The sequence below is a fragment of the Pelophylax lessonae genome, assembly GCF_965119305.1.
Source record: "Pelophylax lessonae genome assembly, chromosome: 7".
In the NCBI taxonomy this organism is placed as follows: Eukaryota; Metazoa; Chordata; class Amphibia; order Anura; family Ranidae; genus Pelophylax; species Pelophylax lessonae.
The window spans coordinates 56,613,379-56,632,312 of NC_138774.1; the positions used below are offsets into that span (position 1 = coordinate 56,613,379).

The 18,934-nt window shown below is 45.1% G+C and overlaps 1 protein-coding gene across 4 annotated transcripts in view; it reads left to right on the forward strand.

Annotated features, from left to right (window-relative positions):
• The window catches only part of SIPA1L3 (signal induced proliferation associated 1 like 3), a 363,749-nt gene that overhangs the window by 75,244 nt on the left and 269,571 nt on the right, over nucleotides 1–18,934 (forward strand). The window contains exon 1 of one of the 4 annotated variants that reach the window (XM_082263617.1): nucleotides 17,263–17,370. The exons of the other annotated variants lie outside the window; for them this stretch is intronic. The gene's annotated coding sequence lies outside the window, so the exon portion shown is untranslated. Of the gene's footprint in view, nucleotides 1–17,262; nucleotides 17,371–18,934 lie in introns of those variants that run through there. 4 annotated transcript variants of the gene reach the window in all.

Here is an 18,934-nt window from a genome sequence, read left to right on the forward strand (position 1 = left end):
GGAGTCTCGGGCAGCCAAGACACTCCAACATTTCTGGATCTAGATGGGGCTCAGGTAAGTATTAGGCCCCTTTCACACATACGGTCCGTTCAGTTCATCAGTTCAGTCACGTCAAAATGTATCAGTTTTCCATCAGTTATTATCTGTTTGTCACCCGTTTGTCACCCGTTTGTCACCCGTTTGTCACCCGTTTGTCACCCGTTTGTCACCCGTTTGTCACCCGTTTGTCACCCGTTTGTCACCCGTTTGTCACCCGTTGTCATCCGTTTTTCGTCTGATCCGTTTTTTTGACGGATGAAAAATAGGGCATTCATCCGTTCAAAAAAACGGACATTGACGGAAGCGGATGAAAACTGATGTTAACTGATGATCATCCGTTGTCATCCGTTTTTACTTAGAGATACATTGATGTCCGTTTTTCATCCGTCAACGGATGGATGAAAAACAGACAGCATGTGTGAAAGGGGCCTTAGGGGGGCTAAGAGGGGCTGCTGCATAGAAATGCATTAAAATAAAGAACCTTCTGCCTTTATAATCAGTTTAATGATGATGAATTGCTGTGGCAAAATTGGAAAGGTAATTGCCAGTGTATAGCCGGCAATTGTCTGTGTAAACACGCTTGTTGCCATTTCCTTTTTTGAACCTTAAGCAGTTTCCGTAAATGAGCGGCATTATTATTATTATTACAGCTCTGCTACTGTTTGATCTTTAGTCTGGACCTGTTTATTCTTCAAAAAATGAGCAAGGTGACTCCTAAGAGTTATTTTCATCCTTAGATGTGTATACAGTGCTTTTCCCATTGAGGTTTAACACTATTGTTAGTCTTAAAGACACCGGCATTCCTGCTTAAAGCAACCTTACATTCTTCTTTATAAACTTGCTTTCCAGAAATTAGGACTCTGTGCAGATCTATTTATTCCCTTTCATGGTACAATATGGTTTGTTCCAATTAAGATAAAATATAATCCTGTAATCTTATTTCCTCTGCTAAATATGCATTAAAAGTCATTTGTTAATTTTTGCACTTATAATACAGATTTATCTTTTGATGCTGCTATTCATTTTTAAGCTGATAAGGAGAGGTTTGTGTTTTTTGTACTCCATTAGAAATTAGGTAGACAGGCTGACAACGTGTGCTTTGAATTTCAGAGCGGTGTTGTCATGTGAAAAAGGAAGTTTGTAGAACCCTTTTTTTTTTTTTTTACACTTTTAGTGTGTTCATATAGATAAGACATGGGGAAATATTTATGTAGTCAGAGATATATTGAATGTTTGTTTTTTTTTTTTTTATTGCTTTGATCTATGCTTAAGGCTGCATTCACATGTCAGCGTATTGATCGCGGGCAGAATCGCCGCGATTCCGCCCGCGATCCGAAAATCATTGCAAATCGCGGGACGCATCTTGTACTTTTTTGGGCGTAATGCATCCCACGATTTTTTTTTGCGCGATGTTACCGCGATTTGGCAGGCGGAAATCGCGGCAACATCGCACAGCGTTTGGGGTGCTATTGCAAATCACGGGCAACGCACAGGCGTCCCGCGATTTGCAACGATTTCCGGATCGCGGGCGGAATTGCGGCGATTCTGCCCACGATCAATACGCTGACATGTGAATGCAGCCTTAATCCCAGGGCCGGGACAAGGGGTGGGCAGGAGGGACGGGTGCCTTGGGCACTGTGGTATCATGGAAGGTGAGGGTGGCACCACAAGGGGCTTGGGGATTGAGGGCATTTGTGTTAAAAAGGGGAAATTGGGGGGGCGGTAGGGGTTAGAAGTGTTCTAGGAGGGCAAATTTGGGGAGGTGTGCTAGGTGTCGTGATTTGGGAGGATTTGTGTTGGGGGGGGGGGGGGCTGGATTTCTGCTAGTAGGGATAATTGGGAGGCATTTGTACTAGGAGGGGAAAGATTTTTTTTTTTTGGGGGGGAGGGGTAATTTGGGCTTGGAGTGAGGTGGGGGGAAGCTATGTGCTTTAAGGGGAAATTTGAGGGGTAGAGGCTTTGTGCAAGGAGGGGGGAAGGGTTTTTTTTTTGGGGGGGGGTTTGCTGGGGGCATATGTGGAGAAAGAGGCTTTGAGCTGGGTGCTTAAGAGGTGAGCATGCAGATTAGTGCTCGATTTTTTTTTTTTTTTTTGGGGGGGGGGGATTCTGGCTGACACATTGTGCTCATACATCTTGGTGGGGCAGGGGCGCAATTTGCCATGTTCTCTCTGGGCTCTAGCTGATCTTGTCCCAGCACTGTTTAATCCTATTTAGAATACTATTTACACCTGCCCTTATTGCGTTATCCCCTCCGCAGCAGTACCTTAAAGAAAGAGGTCCATACTGTGAGCCAATCAGGGCTCTGCTAGTTTGCACAGTACTGCCAGTCTTGCACGCTATAAATGCTTACAGAAAGGGAAAGCACAGGGGTGACTTCATTATTGTCATGACGTAGCTGCAAGCATCACTCTGGTACAACCACTTGAAACAATATCGGCAGGTTTTGTGGTCGATACCGATACTTAAAAAAACAAAAAGTGAATATTTGCCCCACCGATAATCTGTCAGTCTCTAGTTTGAATAGACTGCATTTTAAATCTTTTTTTCATTTAACCTTTTTGGATCGCTTAGATGAGCTTTTACACTGTTACTAAACCCTGGACCCTGCATTCACTATATCTGCTCTCCCACAGTACATAGAGCACCAAAATGCAATTATTTTAGTAAATATAACCTGCTAAATATCTTTTCTCATCAGCAGTATATAGCAGTCTTGTGACTTCTATCAGTGTCTGTCTGGTTAAAGCATTCTACTCTGACTGTCCTATGAGGCTGAAGGACCCCTGACTTTGTCTGGACAGTGCTGATTGGCCCTGTGCTGATCATATGCACCCTCCCAAAAAAAAAAAAGAAACTCTCTAGTCATACACACCAAACTTAGCATGTGCAGGGTGCCCCCCGAGGCGCTGAGCATGTGCAGGGTGCCCCTCGAGGCGCTGAGCGTGTGCAGGGTGCCCCCCGAGGCGCTGAGCGTGTGCAGGGTGCCCCTCGAGGCGCTGAGCGTGTGCAGGGTGCCCCCCGAGGCGCTGAGCGTGTGCAGGGTGCCCCCCGAGGCGCTGAGCGTATGCAGGGTGCCCCCCGAGGCGCTGAGCGTGTGCAGGGTGCCCCCCCGAGGCGCTGAGCGTGTGCAGGGTGCCCCCCCCGAGGCGCTGAGCGTGTGCAGGGTGCCCCCCCCGAGGCGCTGAGCGTGTGCAGGGTGCCCCCCCCCCGAGGCGCTGAGCGTGTGCAGGGTGCCCCCCCCCCGAGGCGCTGAGCGTGTGCAGGGTGCCCCCCCCCCGAGGCGCTGAGCGTGTGCAGGGTGCCCCCCCCCGAGGCGCTGAGCGTGTGCAGGGTGCCCCCCCGAGGCGCTGAGCGTGTGCAGGGTGCCCCCCCCGAGGCGCTGAGCGTGTGCAGGGTGCCCCCCCGAGGCGCTGAGCGTGTGCCCCCGAGGCGCTGAGCGTGTGCAGGGTGCCCCCCGAGGCGCTGAGCGTGTGCAGTGTGCCCCCCGAGGCGCTGAGCGTGTGCAGGGTGCCCCCCGAGGCGCTGAGCGTGTGCAACGTGCCCCCCGAGGCGCTGAGCGTGTGCAGTGTGCCCCCCTAGGCTCTGTACTATCAGCAGGTAGAGTGGGGATTGGGGGATCAGAGAAGACAGGATCAAACAGCCTTTTTACACAATGCACATGATTAACCCTTTAGGTTCCACAGTGAGTATAACAAGCATACTTTACTGTATATACAGACTGATTTCACTGTTGTGGGTTTAGTAACACTTTATTTGGTAGTATTGCAAGCATGAGGCCGATTGGAGAAAACTATACCAGCATATTTGTTTACCGTGGAAACTAATCACAGTTCATGTTTTTAAAAAAGTAAAAGAAGAATCTGGCTGCTATTTGTGGACCTTTTTGATCCTTTATTCCCCTGTAAGCCGAGTTACAGCACAAGGTAGAACAATCACAATATACAACGCTGTGGACTTTGGAATGTTTGCATTTGCAGCTCTGTGACAACTGTGGAGTCAAAGGTGACCTGTTGGTATTGTAGATTGTATTGGATCTTCTACAGCAATCAGTTTGCAGCTGTCATTTCTAATTTCTAACGATTTCTCATATTTTTATTGCTCAGCCCCTTGCTTGACTTGTATTAACCTGTTAGATTAAAATGTGAAAGAGTTAATTGATTGCATGTGATGATATGTAAACCTAGCCCAAGGGTTGCAGTGGAAGATGCCTTGCAATGCTTGGCAAGTCCTTTTTTGCTTCCCTAATGTGCATGGCACAGCCCTCCTACCTTGCTGATAGTGTGGGAATGTTCTGTGCCCGCCTGTGCGTGGGTTTCTTACAGCGAGCTCTATCTCTGCCGGGCGGGCGATGGCATCTTGATCTGCTTCTTATCAGCTGCTGATTTTCTATGCTTTTATCACTCTGGGAAAGGGTATCCGCATTCTTGAAGTCTTTTATAATGCCAAACCTGCCAAGTGTGTCCATTTAACTCAGTGATCCATTAATTTGGTGCTTCCAGTGCACCCCTCACATCCTTCTCTGAGAAGGCTTACAAATGTTATCTCTTATCTCAAATAAAACTTATTGGTAGATTTCAATGGCTTATTGTGTGAGGAAGTCTGCAGCAGCCAAAGGAAACATGGCAATAGAAGGTTGAAGAGCACAGGCTTAGTGTTACTAAACCCAGGACCCCGAATTCACCATATCTGGTCTCCCACAGTACACAGAGCATGGAAATGCAATAGTTTTAGTAAATATAACCTGCTAAATACCTTTTCTCATCAGCAGTTTTATGACTATCTGTGTCTGGTTAAAGCTTGTAGGAGGGGTTTTCATTCTCCTCGGACTGTCCTATGAGGCTGAAGGACCCCTGACCCTCTGTCTGGGCAGTGCTGATTGGGTCTGTGCTGATCACATGCACCCTCCCAGAAAAAAATAAAAACAACTCTCTAGCAATACACACCAAACTGAGCATGTGCAGAGTGACTCCAAAGGCTCTGTACTATCAGTAAATGGATTGTAAATAGTGGAAGAAGGGGAGGATCAAAGAAGACTGGGAACAGTGGAAGAAGGGGAGGATCAAAGAAGACAGGATTAAACAGCCTTTTTACACAGTGCAGAGGATTGACCCCCCCCCCCCCCCCCAGGTTCCAAAAAAAACCCCATCTCTCTAGTAATACACACCAAACTGAGCACGTGCAGAGTGACACCAAGGGCTCTGTACTATCAGTAGATGGATTGGGGACTGTGGAAGAATGAGAGGATCAGAGAAGACTGGATCAAACAGCCTTTTTACATTGCAGAGTGCAGAGAATTAACCTCTTATGTTCCACAGTGAGGTATAACAAGCATGTTTTACTGCATATACAGACTGATTTTACTGTTGTGGGTTTAGTAACACTTTATTAAAGGTGGTAAGGCCCCGCTCACACTGGGGCGATCCGACTTCCAGGGGCGACCTCCGAGGTCGCGGTGCGAGCAGCGCGCCGCGACCTCGGAGCGGCCGGCACGGACTTCATAACATTGAAGTCTATGCAGGTCGCTCCGGGTCGCCCCAAAGAAGCTCCGGACCCTTTTTCTAAGTCGGAGCGACTTGTGTCGCTCCTATTAGAACGGGTCCACAGCTTCTCTATGGAAGGCGACCTGTGAGGCGACCAGGTCGCCTCACAGGTCGCCCCAGTGTGAACGGGGACTTAAGCTCAGACTTCTGCATGTTGTCTGTTTTATAATTAGAAACTGTCCCTTTAGGGGGAAACTATGCTACAGGTATGAAATGCAGACACCTAGCAGCCTCCCAAAAACCTCCCGTCATGTAGGAGCTTGCTGCTAATGTGTGCCCTTAGACGTTTGATGAGCACTCTCACTAGCCAATGGGGATGTGTAGTAGGCAGGAATGGCAGGCAAGTTTTGTGCTGCAGCTTTACCTGGTAGAATCGAAATTTAAACTGACAAAAAAGGTCTAAAAGTTTGACCCCCCGTCCTACCTTTGCCAAGTTTTTGAAGTCACAACAGGAAGTGAATGTATCAACCACCCGAATGTAAAGGAAAATATCACCTTCAGACCCCGTTCAGACAGGGGCGACGTGACTTGATGGGGCGACGCTGTGCACCGCGACCTCGGCGCGACTTGCACGGACTTCATATCATTGAAGTCAATGCAAGTCGCCTCCAGGTCGCCCCAAAGTAGTACAGGACCCTTTTTCTAAGTCGGAGCGACTTGTGTCGCTCCTATTAGAACGGGTGCTGTGCTAATCAATGGCGAGCGACCCACCGCGACTTGTCAGGCGACCAAGTCGCCTGACAAGTCGCGCTATTGTGAATGGGGACTTACACCACAACAGGTGTGCCCATTGGAAGGTTTCCCCTCTTTCTGTTAATTAGGCTTGGTTCACACTGATGTGAATTGGATGCAGGTTTCCCCACATCCAATTAACATGACAGGAGAGTGTGACCGGCTCTTAATGGAGCCAGGTTCACACAGCTCCGGGGCAGCCACGGTCCGCATTGGAAAAGGGTCCTGTGCGTCTTTGGCTCGGTTTCAGGAGCGAATACAGGCAAAAATTTGGACTTGATTCGCACCTGAAATGGTGAACAGACACGCACCGGACCCCAGGCATGAACCCACAGCTGCATCAGTGTTATCCTTGCCTAAGGTATTCTTGCTTTTTTGATTTGGTTACAGTGTTCACCAGGACAGGGTAATAACCAATAAAAACTAACCTTACTCATCCTACCCTAGAGGTGTCGCAGCATGATGGCAATCCTGCCTGTTGTGACTCAATGCCAAGCAGTTCTGAGCAAGAGAAGCTCCACCACTTCCTGGCAGTATCAAAACTGAGGAAGGGGTATGGGCTTCCCCGAAACGTGTTCCTGAACCCATCGTGATGTAATTTCTGGGGCGGCATCTCATCAAGAAGAGTGGAATCTGGACTGCAGTTCCTTTGCAACACTAACACCTCTGTTTTCCAGCAGAGGCTGCGGTACAGGTATGGTCCCTGTCCAGGGCAGAAGATCCCCCTACCAGGGACACTGGATTCCATCAAGCTTGGCTGTCGTGCTGCCATCCCTTGCATGTTTCTGAGTGCGTTCTTAATACTTTATTAAATCTTCATTGAACTACTGCACAATCGGCTCCTGTGCTCATACCTTTTCTGTGTATGTCAAAAGTTTTGCCTGCCCCTTCCTGCCTCCTCTTCATTGATTTTGGCTATTGAGGCAGTCATAGTGGTGATCCACTAGGAATTTGAGAGGGACCAGGCAAGCTTGGAATCTTCTAGGAAGTAATGGAGCTTTGCCCAATCAAAAAACGTTAAAGTGACGGTGCCGCTGATCTCCAAATAGAAATCACTGGTTCTCTGAAGTCTCCTGGGAAGCCAACGCTTCGCTCTTGTGTCTCCTCCATGGTTCTAACTGGTTCTTCCCACCTGCCTTATCATCACTACTGTGTCCTGTATGTATTTACTATGCTCATGTATTGTGGGGAAGATTTTTTTAGTGATCTTTCCATGAGTCTGGTCAACACCGTGTCATGGTAAGGATGGAGTTATTGGATTTTGTTCAGGTTTCAGCGAATTCCAATAGCCAAGTAGGTTGTATTTTCTGAAGCTTTGTCACACTCCGGTTCCATTATATGTGGTGTAATATGCGAGTATTACAACCCGTAAAGCCTTCAAGGTGGGCAGATCACAGAATTCACAAGTAAAGACCTGGAAGCTATAGATTGAGGTGAAAGTCAACCCATTGCATCTTTCTGTGGAGCTAAATATGAATATAGAACTGTTCACAGGCTGGTGTACCCAGAGGAGTAGCAAGTCATTTTCTCTGCCAATGTAACAGATAACGGAGGGAAGTATCATGAAGACAATTGTCCACTGCAACCATTCAGCTTCCATCTGTACTTTTTTTTTTTTTTAAGTTCGTTGTACAAAATGAAGCTCACATTAGATTGGTTACTTTTTTTGCTGGCGAATGATTTTATTTTACCAGGTTCCCTTGCTGTTATTACCTCGGTTTCTCATAAGATCGGTCTATTTCTATCATGAAATTACTTTGCACTGACATAGAACTGAACCTTTTGTATAGACATGTCAAGTTCCATCAGGATCTCTTCTTTTTTTGTTTTAGATGAAGTGAGATAATGGTCAGTCTGCTAACAGTTGTGTACGAATGTTTGTCCCCATGTAATGAGATCGTTCTCAGTTGTGTCCAGATGCTACAGCCAGAGCTTGGCTGCAGAATGAAAGTTGGTCATATGGAGAATCCACGAAGCAGCCATTACCACCACACCCACCCCTAGTGGGTCCTCAGTGAGAAAATATGAAGAGCGCATCTTAGGGGGGAGAAACCGGCATGTTTAGCTTGCAGTGGAAGTTGGATTGCATCTCTTTGCTTGGGCCAAAGAAAGCAGTAAGGCCCTGTTCACACCTGAGCCTATTTCAGCTCATAAAACGCTCATCTCTGAAGTCTCAAAATGCCCAACAAGCAAAATCCCAATAATTTCAATAGCCCATCTGAGCGTCTTGTCGCCTGAAGCTCAAAGTACATGAGCTTTTTTTTTGGCAGATTACAAGCGTTTTTGTTAGATGTCAATGCCTGCCTCCAAACACCTGCAAAAAACACCAGAAAAACATCCAAAGAAACGCCTGAAAACGATACGCTCAGGTTTGAATGGAGCCTAAAGGGCAGGAGAATAAAAAGCTGCCCAACTTTACCAAAAACAAACACAAAAAAAAAACTTTTGTATTGAAGTCCTGCTTTAAAACAAATGCTAAATTCTGTAGGGTGAGCCTGGGTTCACACTAGTGATTGACAGATTATCGGCAAAGCCGATATGCACTTTGCCCGATATATCGGAATCGGCCCTTTGATTTACCGATATTGCCGATAAGTGCTTGTACCGGAGTGAGGCCTCAAGCTAGAGGCATCACCCCGGTACCGGTGTCCATAGCCGACGGTCGGCTGTCTTGTAATGACAACTGATGCGGCTTAAGAGCCGCACGGCTGTCATTACAAGGAGTGGGAGGGGACAACCCCCCCCCCCTCCCGCGGCTCGCCCGGGTCTCCTGTCCCACTGGGAGACCAGGGAATCCTAACTTCACCGCCGCTGTCTGACCGGGTCTCCATTTCTTTGAATTCTGCGCCGCTGAGTATCCGGAAGTGATGTCATGACATGACATCACTTCTGGATGCTGGCGGCGCCGAATTAAAAAAACTTACAGCATTCAAAACAGCCAAGCTTGGCCTTTTGAATGCTTTTAGGTGCAGAGGAGGGATTAGGGGTCTTTTAGACCCCCAGATCCCTCCACCACAGAACCTGTGGACTTTAAAAAAATTTTAATGTCTGAAAATATCGGCCGATACCGATATCCGATGACCAAAATATTGGTATCGGTGGTAAAAAAAAACTATATCGGTCGATCAATAGTTCACACTGCTGCAACTTTGAATCTGACATTGCGTGACCTTCATTACGGCTTGCATACAAATGTTTTAAAAGAAGTCAATGCAAGTCGTATCGAAATCACACCAAAAGTAGTGCAGGGACCTTTCTAAGTCGGAATGGTTCCATTGCAGTTAAGTCTTAATAAATAAATAGATAGTAAATAAATAGTTAATAGCTTGTCGTGCAAAGTCGCTTGAAAAGTTGCGGCAGTGTGAACTGGGGCTTACTTGGTAAGGAACCAGAGTGGTTCTGTAGAGGTGCCCTTACCTGCTCTATACAAATACTATGCTACTTCTACAGGGAGAGCACAATATTCAGAAAGTATTTGTTTTAAAACATTTTCTTTTGCATTGTCTGCAATTAAATTTGTGTGATCGGTTTTTCCGCCTTGTAAAATAATAAACTAATCTTAAAATCTATTTTTTTTTTTTTTTTTTATTTCTACAGCAGAGAATTAGACTTTCATCAGTTGCTGCTTTTCTTTCATCTAAGGGCTCATGTACACAGGGCATTTGAAAACCTTTTCTGAATGCCGGAAACCGACAGCTGGGAACCGACGGTGAAAAACGTCCGTTTTACAGCTTTTATGCACACGGCCTTTAAAAAGCGTCAGCGTTGCTGCCAGGAAAAAGCAGCTGTAAATGCGTGCTTTTAACGCATTTACGCATTTTTGACTAGCTTTTTATTGGTGTTTTTTGGCATTAGCGTTTTTGGACAATTTTCCAGTAAAAACACTCCCTATAATGTAAAAACGTCTAAAAATGCTAAAAGCTTGTTACAGTGTTTAGCAGCGTTTTTTGGCGTTTTTACAGCTCAAAAGCCTCTGTTCCTGGACGCACAGTCTGTCGTTTTTTTTTTTTTTTACTGCCCCTAAATGCTTATGCCTCCAAACGCCTCTGAAAATGTAAGTGTGCATGAACACATAGGCTAACATGGAGGGGTGTTTAGCGGCAGTAAAAATAAAATGTCAGACGCCTCTAACAGCTGTAAAAAGGACCTGTGTGCATGGACCCTTGAAGATAACCTCAGGAGACCCTCCCAAATGCCCTCAAAGCATGAACAACAAGTAAACGATTAACTATTTCAGCCATTCTATGAGAGAAGAGAGAGCAGTGTGTTTGTAGATAGTGGTCTTATTTGTTATTTTCACTATGGATCCCTTCATGAGCATGTGAGGAAATGCTCCTAATGTTGCAGAGGCTCCGAAGACGTAGAAAATTACGTGAGAGGACCAGAGTTATCACCACTGGGCTCATCCATTGATGCAGGCAATAGAATGTGGTGAAATTTTGTGTTTTTTCCACATTTTTATATGTCCAAAAATGATCAGAAATGTTTTCCTCTTTAAAAACGCAAACGTGCATAATCGCAGTTTACCGCAGCTACAAGCATTTGGCGTTCGAAATGCCAGTAAACCACAGTCCTAGACTTCTATAAACGACTGAGTGTACATGTGCACATAAGATAACATAGAGGAAAGTTCAGGGGCTGCTGAAAAAATGCCCAACTGCTCCGAAACCTCAGTTTAGCAGCTGAGAGGACCTTAGAGGCCTTAGAGTTCCTTTCATTCTAGTGTGTTTGGTGACCTTATGATCACCATTTCCTTCCTGTTGTTGGGTATCTTTGTCTCCTTTCCCTAACAGGGTCCTATGGAGGTGCCTATTTGTGTACGATCCCATGCTTGGGCTACAGGCCCATTAGAAAGAAGCTGCCTGTGCCGACATGCACAAGCAGCTGGAGGGGGAAAATGGACCAAAGAAAGGCCTCTGCACCTCCTTCGAGGTGGGGATTTATATATCGGCTCCCAAGGCAGCATCTGCGTGTCAGGCAAATGTTTTAAAATGATTTGGCATTCCTGCACGTGGTGCGATGTATCATGGTACATGTAGTCTCGACATGTATGTGCTACCTGAGTGGAAATTCATGGAAGCTGTACACAGAAAGCACTATCCTGCGGCTGGAGACTAATTCATTTAGTAATTTTAAATGGACTGATCTACACTGATCAGGCAAAACTTTGACCACCTACCTAATATTGAGTAGGTCCCCTTTTTGCCACCAAAAACAGCCCTGGCCCATTAAGGCATGGACACTACAAGACCTCTGAAGGTATGCTGTGGTATCTGCCAATAAGCCGTCAGTAGCAGATCCTTTAAGTCCTGTAAGTTGTGATGTGGGGGCCTCCATGGGATCGGACTTGTTTTTCCAGCACATCCCACAGATGCTCGAATGGGTTGAGATCTGGAAAATTTTAGAAGCCAGGTCAACACCTCAAACGGATTGTCATGTTCCTCAAACCATTCTTGAACCTATTTGTGCAGTGTGGCAGGGCACATTATCCTGCTGTAACAGGCCACTGCCATCAGGGAATATCGTTTCCATGAAGGGGTATACTTGGTCAGAAATAATGTTTAGGTAGGTGGCATGTGTCCAGTAACATCCACATGAGTGGGGCAATGCAAGGTTTCCTACCAGGGCAGTGCCAAAAGCATCACACTGTCTCTGCCAGCTTGCCTTCTTCCCATAATGCATCCTGATGCCATATTTTTCCCACGTAAGCAACGCACACGCACCTGGCCATCCACATGATTTAAAAGAAATCTATGATCCATCACAACAGGCCACCATCTTCCATTGCTCTGTGGTCCAACCCTGATGCTCACATGCTCATTGTAGGTGCCTTTGGGCTGTGGACACGGGTCAGCATGGGCACCCTGACTGGTCTGCGGCTACGCAGCCCCCATACACAATAAACGGGGATGCCCATTATTTCTGTTTTCAACACATCAGCTTCAGGGACAACATGTTTATTTGCTTCCTAATACATCCCACCTACTTTCAGATCCCAAAAATCAATGTTATTCACTTAACCTGTCAGTGGTCATAAAGTTACAGCTTACAGTTATGGCTGATCGTTGTGTATATACAATAATATATTGCAATGTGCGCTTTTTGGGCTAGACCTGATTTGTTTTTAGATAAAACAAGGAGGGTTCACTACTACTTTAACTTTGTTTTTTTTTCACCAAATTGTTAATGGATGAAGAAAAAATAACCGTATTAAACTTTTGAACATTCTGAAGCCTCATTCAATTAAAATTCCCTTTAAACTAACAGATGGTCTTAAGCCAGCAAAAGAAGCGCTAGTTTGACATGCCTTTCTCAGCCTGTCATAACGTCCCTGTCACTAGCTTCATACTATTCCTACGTTAAAGTGGTATTACACTCAAAATGTAAAGAATCCCTGACAGGTAGGGTTTTTATGACAGAAGAGGCCCTAATGGTCTATTTTATCATAAATGCTTCTCCCTGCCTTTCTGCGCTAATTTACATTGAGCCGTACATGCGCAGCACAGAGTACATTTACGGCACCTGGTCTGAGCCACGATGAAGTGACTCTCGTGCACAGAATTCTTCAGAACCTGGAAGAAAGACCAAGAGAAGAAGGAAACATCCAAGCACTGACAGCGCAGTGCTGGAGGGCATCCACTGACAGGCAAGTCTGTCGTCATGTCCTAGTATCAATGTAGGAAGAAACAGCTGCACATCATGTTAGTTCCAAATGCCTTTCGCAATGCACTGTGTGTATGTGTATATATATATATATATATATATATATATATATATATATATATGTTAGGGCATTAAAGTAAAGAGAACTCGCTGCTTCAGCTGAAGTGGGTGAGCCTGATGGAGCCTCCGCATGAGTGCTAGCCCCGGCTCTTCCTCCATGGATAGCAACAAGCTAAGAAGAAACGGCTGCACATCATGTTAGTTCCAAATGCCTTTTATTAGGATCTCCAAGGTGCCGTCACCGGACACCAACAAGTAGTCTAGGTAGACGCGTTTCACACAATAAGGTGGAGCTTAATCATTAGTGGTAATGATTAAGCACAGCCCTATTGTGTGAAACGCGTCTACCTAGACTACTTGTTGGTGTCCTGTGACGGCACCTTGGAGATCCTAATAAAAGGCATTTGGAACTAACATGATGTGCAGCCGTTTCTTCTTACCTTGTTGCTATCCACGGAGGCGAGCCGGGGCTAGCACTCACGCGGAGGCTCCATCAGGCTCACCCACCTCACCTGAAGCAGCGAGTTCTCTTTACTTTAATGTCCTAGTATATGTGTATGTGTGTATACACACACACACACACACACACACACACACACACACACACACACACACACACACACACACACACACACACACACACACACACACACACACACACACACACACACACACACACACACACACACACACACTGCATTGTGAAAGTATTCGGCGCCCTTGAACTTTGCAACCTTTTGCCACATTTCAGGCTTCAAACATAAAGATATAAAACTGTAATTTTTTGTGAAGAATCAACAAGTGGGACACAATCATGAAGTGGAATGAAATTTATTGGATATTTCAAACTTTTTTAAGAAATAAAAAACTGAAAAATTGGGCGTGCAAAATTATTCAGCCCCCTTAAGTTAATACTTTGTAGCGCCACCTTTTGCTGCGATTACAGCTGTAAGTCGCTTGGGGTATGTCTCTATCAGTTTTGCACATCGAGAAACTGAAATTTTTGCCCATTCCTCCTTGCAAAACAGCTCGAGCTCAGTGAGGTTTTTATGGAGAGCATTTGTGAACAGCAGTTTTCAGTTCTTTCCACAGATTCTCGATTGGATTCAGGTCTGGACTTTGTTTTGACCATTCTAACACCTGGATATGTTTATTTGTGAACCATTCCATTGTAGATTTTGCTTTTATGTTTTGGATCATTGTCTTCTTGGAAGACAAATCTCCGTCCCAGTCTCAGGTCTTTTGCAGACTCCATCAGGTTTTCTTCCAGAATGGTCCTGTATTTGGCTCCATCCATCCTCCCATCAATTTTAACCATCTTCCCTGTCCCTGCTGAAGAAAAGCAGGCCCAAACCATGATGCTGCCACCACCATGTTTGACAGTGGGGATGGTGTGTTCAGGGTGATGAGCTGTGTTGCTTTTACGCCAAACAACGTTTTGCATTGTTGCCAAAAAGTTTGATTTTGGTTTCATCTGACCAGAGCACCTTCTTCCACATGTTTGCTGTGTCTCCCAGGTGGCTTGTGGCAAACTTTAAACGACACTTTTTATGGAGATCTTTAAGAAATGGCTTTCTTCTTGCCACTCTTCCATAAAGGCCAGATTTGTGCAGTATACGACTGATTGTTGTCCTATGGACAGAGTCTCCCACCTCAGCTGTAGATCTCTGCAGTTCATCCAGAGTGATCATGGGCCTCTTGGCTGCATCTCTGATCAGTCTTCTCCTTGTATGAGGTGAAAGTTTAGAGGGACGGCCAGGTCTTCGTAGATTTGCAGTGGTCTGATACTCCTTCCATTTCAATATTATCGCTTGCACAGTGCTCCTTGGGATGTTTAAAGCTTGGGAAATCTTTTTGTATCCAAATCCGGCTTTAAACTTCTCTACAACAGTATCTCGGACCTGCCTGGTGTGTTCCTTGTTCTTCACGATGCTCTCTGCGCTTTAAACGGACCTCTGAGACGATCACAGTGCAGGTGCATTTATACAGAGACTTGATTACACACAGGTGGATTCTATTTATCATCATTAGTCATTTAGGTCAACATTGGATCATTCAGAGATCCTCACTGAACTTCTGGAGAGAGTTTGCTGCACTGAAAGTAAAGGGGCTGAATAATTTTGCACGCCCAATTTTTCAGTTTTTTATTTGTTAACAAAGTTTGAAATATCCAATAAATTTAGTTCCACTTCACGATTGTGTCCCACTTGTTGTTAATTCTTCAAAAAAAAAAAAAAAAAAATTACAGTTTTATATCTTTGTTTGAAGCCTGAAATGTGGCAAAAGGTCACAAAGTTCAAGGGGGACGAATACTTTTGCAATGCACTGTGTGTGTGTGTCATTCAAAGAGTTTTCTTTTTTTCATGACTATGAAAATTGTAGAGTCACACTTCAAGAGGTAGTCACCTGAAATGGTTTTCACTTCACAGGTGTGCCCTGTCAGGTTTAATAAGTGTGATTTCTTGCCTTATAAATGGGGTTGGGACCATCAGTTGTGATGTGCAGAAGTCAGGTGGATACACAGCTGATAGTCCTACTGAATAGACTGTTAGAATTTGTATTATGGCAAGAAAAAAGCAGCTAAGTACAGGAAAACGAGTGGCCATCATTACTTTAAGAAATTAAGGTTAGTCAGTCCGAAAAATTGGGAAAACTTTGAAAGTGTCCCCAAGTGCAGTCACAAAAACCATCAAGCGCTACAAAGAAACTGGCTCACATGCGGACCGCCCCAGGAAAGGAAGACCAAGAGTCACCTCTGCTGCGGAGGATAAGTTCATCCGAGTCACCAGCCTCAGAAATCGCAGGTTAACAGCAGCTCATATTAGAGACCAGGTCAATGGCACACGGAGTTCTAGCAGCAGACACATCTCTAGAACAACTGTTAAGAGGAGACTGTGTGAATCAGGCCTTCATGGTAGAATATCTGCCAGGAAACCACTGCTAAAGAAAGGCAACAAGCAGAAGAGACTTGTTTGGGCTAAAGAACACAAGGAATGGACATTAGACCAGTGGAAATCTGTGCTTTGGTCTGATGAGTCCAAATTTGAGATCTTTGGTTCCAACCACCGTGTCTTTGTGCGACGCAGAAAAGGTGAACGGATGGACTCTACATGCCTGGTTCCCACCGTGAAGCATGGAGGAGGAGGTGTGATGGTGCGGGGGTGCTTTGCTGGTGACACTGTTGGGGATTTATTCAAAATTGAAGGCATACTGAACCAGCATGGCTACCACAGCATCTTGCAGCGGCATGCTATTCCATCTGGTTTGCGTTTAGTTGGACCATCCATTTATTTTTCAACAGGACAATGACCCCAAACACATCTCCAGGCTGTGTAAGGACTATTTGCCCAAGAAGTAGAGTGATGGGGTGCTGCACCAGATGACCTGGCCTCTACAGTCACCGGACCTGAACCCAAACGAGATGGTTTGGGGTGAGCTGGACCGCAGAGTGAAGGCAAAAGGGCCAACAAGTGCTAAACATCTCTGGGAACTCCTTCAAGACTGTTGGAAGACCATTTCAGGTGACTACCTCTTGAAGTGTGACTACTATTTTCATAGTCATGAAAATAAAGAAAACTCTTTGAGAAGGTGTGTCCAAAATTTGGTCTGTACTAATATATATATATATAATGTTTGGGGTTTCTAAGTAATTTTCAAGCACAAAAATGTAGCTTTTTACATATATGTGAGAAGTGTCAGAGATGGCCCAGAGCTGAAGTGGTTAATTTTTCTTTAATTCATCCTTGCATGGAAACCTGTAATGAAATATGTAGTCTGCCATTACTGGCATCTCAGTAATATACACTCTCCATGACGGTCATGCCAATGACTTCAGTGGCATCACTACTTTCAAGATCAATGCCCCGGGGCAAGCATGCAGATCAGGACTTGGGATTCCACTTCTCTTGTTGCATGCTTGTTCCAGGATCTAAGCTCCAAAGCATTGAGCCTGTTGGACCAGCATGACAGCACAGGTTTTCTCCAACACATGTAGCATGATACTATCGTTAGATCACTATGTACCTTAGCAGGACTGATCCTTAAATCCTTTTAACAAGTCTTTGCCATGACATCACTGTGCAGAAACAAGTCTGTACCTTCCGCATGGCCTGCAGACACCGATGTAACATGTTGAAGTCATGGACAGTTCATGCATTGTCTATGGTGATAGGAGCTGTGTGTGGGAGGGGGGATGTAATCCCACTTAGTATTCAGTGGACGAGTATGGTAGTATTACTAGGCAGCCCACGGCTCAGCTTCCTGCTCTCATTCACCAGACTGTACATCTCTGGCCAGGGAGAGGACGGATCGGTGAAATGGGTGCTACAGATAGCAGGTGATTGCATGTTTGCGCTGGAATGGGATTGCAGCGGTGTGTTTGACACGCTTGTGTGTTTTGTGGAAGAGGATCTGCTGCAGGACAAGTAGTCACTGCAGAGAAGTGCTGTGTTTATTCACCATGTGTGTATATAATATACAGCGTGTGCAGTGTGAGTGTGCGGATCTACGCTTGTACACAGATGTGTTGCTAACATTCCATATAATTGATTCTTTACGTTTAAGCGTTGCTAAGAAAAGCAACCGGCTTTTCATCAAATAAATTGCTCCCCTGAGAGTTTTAAAGAAGAAACCTAATTAGGATTACATAGGTAGGGCTGTAGCATATGCCTAGGTGTGTTTGGGTGTCAGTGATTACGGGCGCTCTAATGTTCACAAGGATGGAAAGCGTTTACTATAGTAGATGTGCTTGGGGCATCTGGAATGTCTGCACAGCAACATGCTCATGAACGGTCCAGATAATACCATATATTAGGTGCCGGGTGACACGTTGGTACTCGTATTGTTGCGGATAATTTGGGGCTGCGTTGCCTTCACCCTGGCTTTTGGCTCGCCTTTTTCTGCCCACATTTTATAGCTATTGTGAGGATTGCATGCTGTGCCAGCTTTTTCATTGTATCCGCAGGCTGCTAAGGTGGAGCCTTGAAAGATGATGTCATGCGCCATAAAATGATGTCATGCAAAGGCTGATGGAGACTTGCCGGGCAGATTGACGCCTTGTTTAAATCTTGAGGCTACACCTGTCACTGTCAAGCAGGAGGGTTTGAAAGATGAGCTTACCTAAAGCTTGAAACACACTGAATGATGGCCAATAAATTGTATAATTTAACATACAGCATTTGTGTGATTGGTAAAGTCCCAAACTTTAGACTGCTGTATTTACCTAAAATTGTCCATATGTGAATTGTTTTTTTTTTTTTTTTTTTCTTTAGTAATACCTAAAAATTATATTTTATTTTCTTCTTGTATCTAGTCTAACTTCCCTTCACCCAAAGTCTTGCCAGTGAGGTAGGATGAGGCTAGAAATATGGACACTGCTGTTTCTGACCTGCAGTTGGTGAAGTCTCATGTTCTCCTCCAGGTAATAGTCAGGAAAAGGGTGACAGCCCTGGAGCTTGCACCTTTAAAAGCAAGTCAGCCATGGCAGCTCCCATATTTCTCCTCTTAGGTTCTCTTTAATTGGATTTACCCCTTGCATTATGTTTTAGAGAAACAATGGGAAACACCCCAACCACTGATATCCCTGGTGGCCAACCAGCTGCCCTTTGGCACTTTTTGTGAAGCTTTCGGGTCCCTTGCAGACACTAATCTGTGCTTTTCTATTACCCTCTAATGATTTCTAGCAGCACTGTGTAATCTTCAGTACATGACTGTTTACTGAGCCATGTCCTCAGTCTCCCACAACTTCTATATCATGTTTGCAGTCTCTGACCGTCTCCTCTATTATGTCCACAGTCTGACCACTATTATTATTATTATTATACATGATTTATATAGCACCAATAGTTTTACAACATAAGGGCAGACAGCATAGTTACAGTACAATTCAATACAGGAGGAAG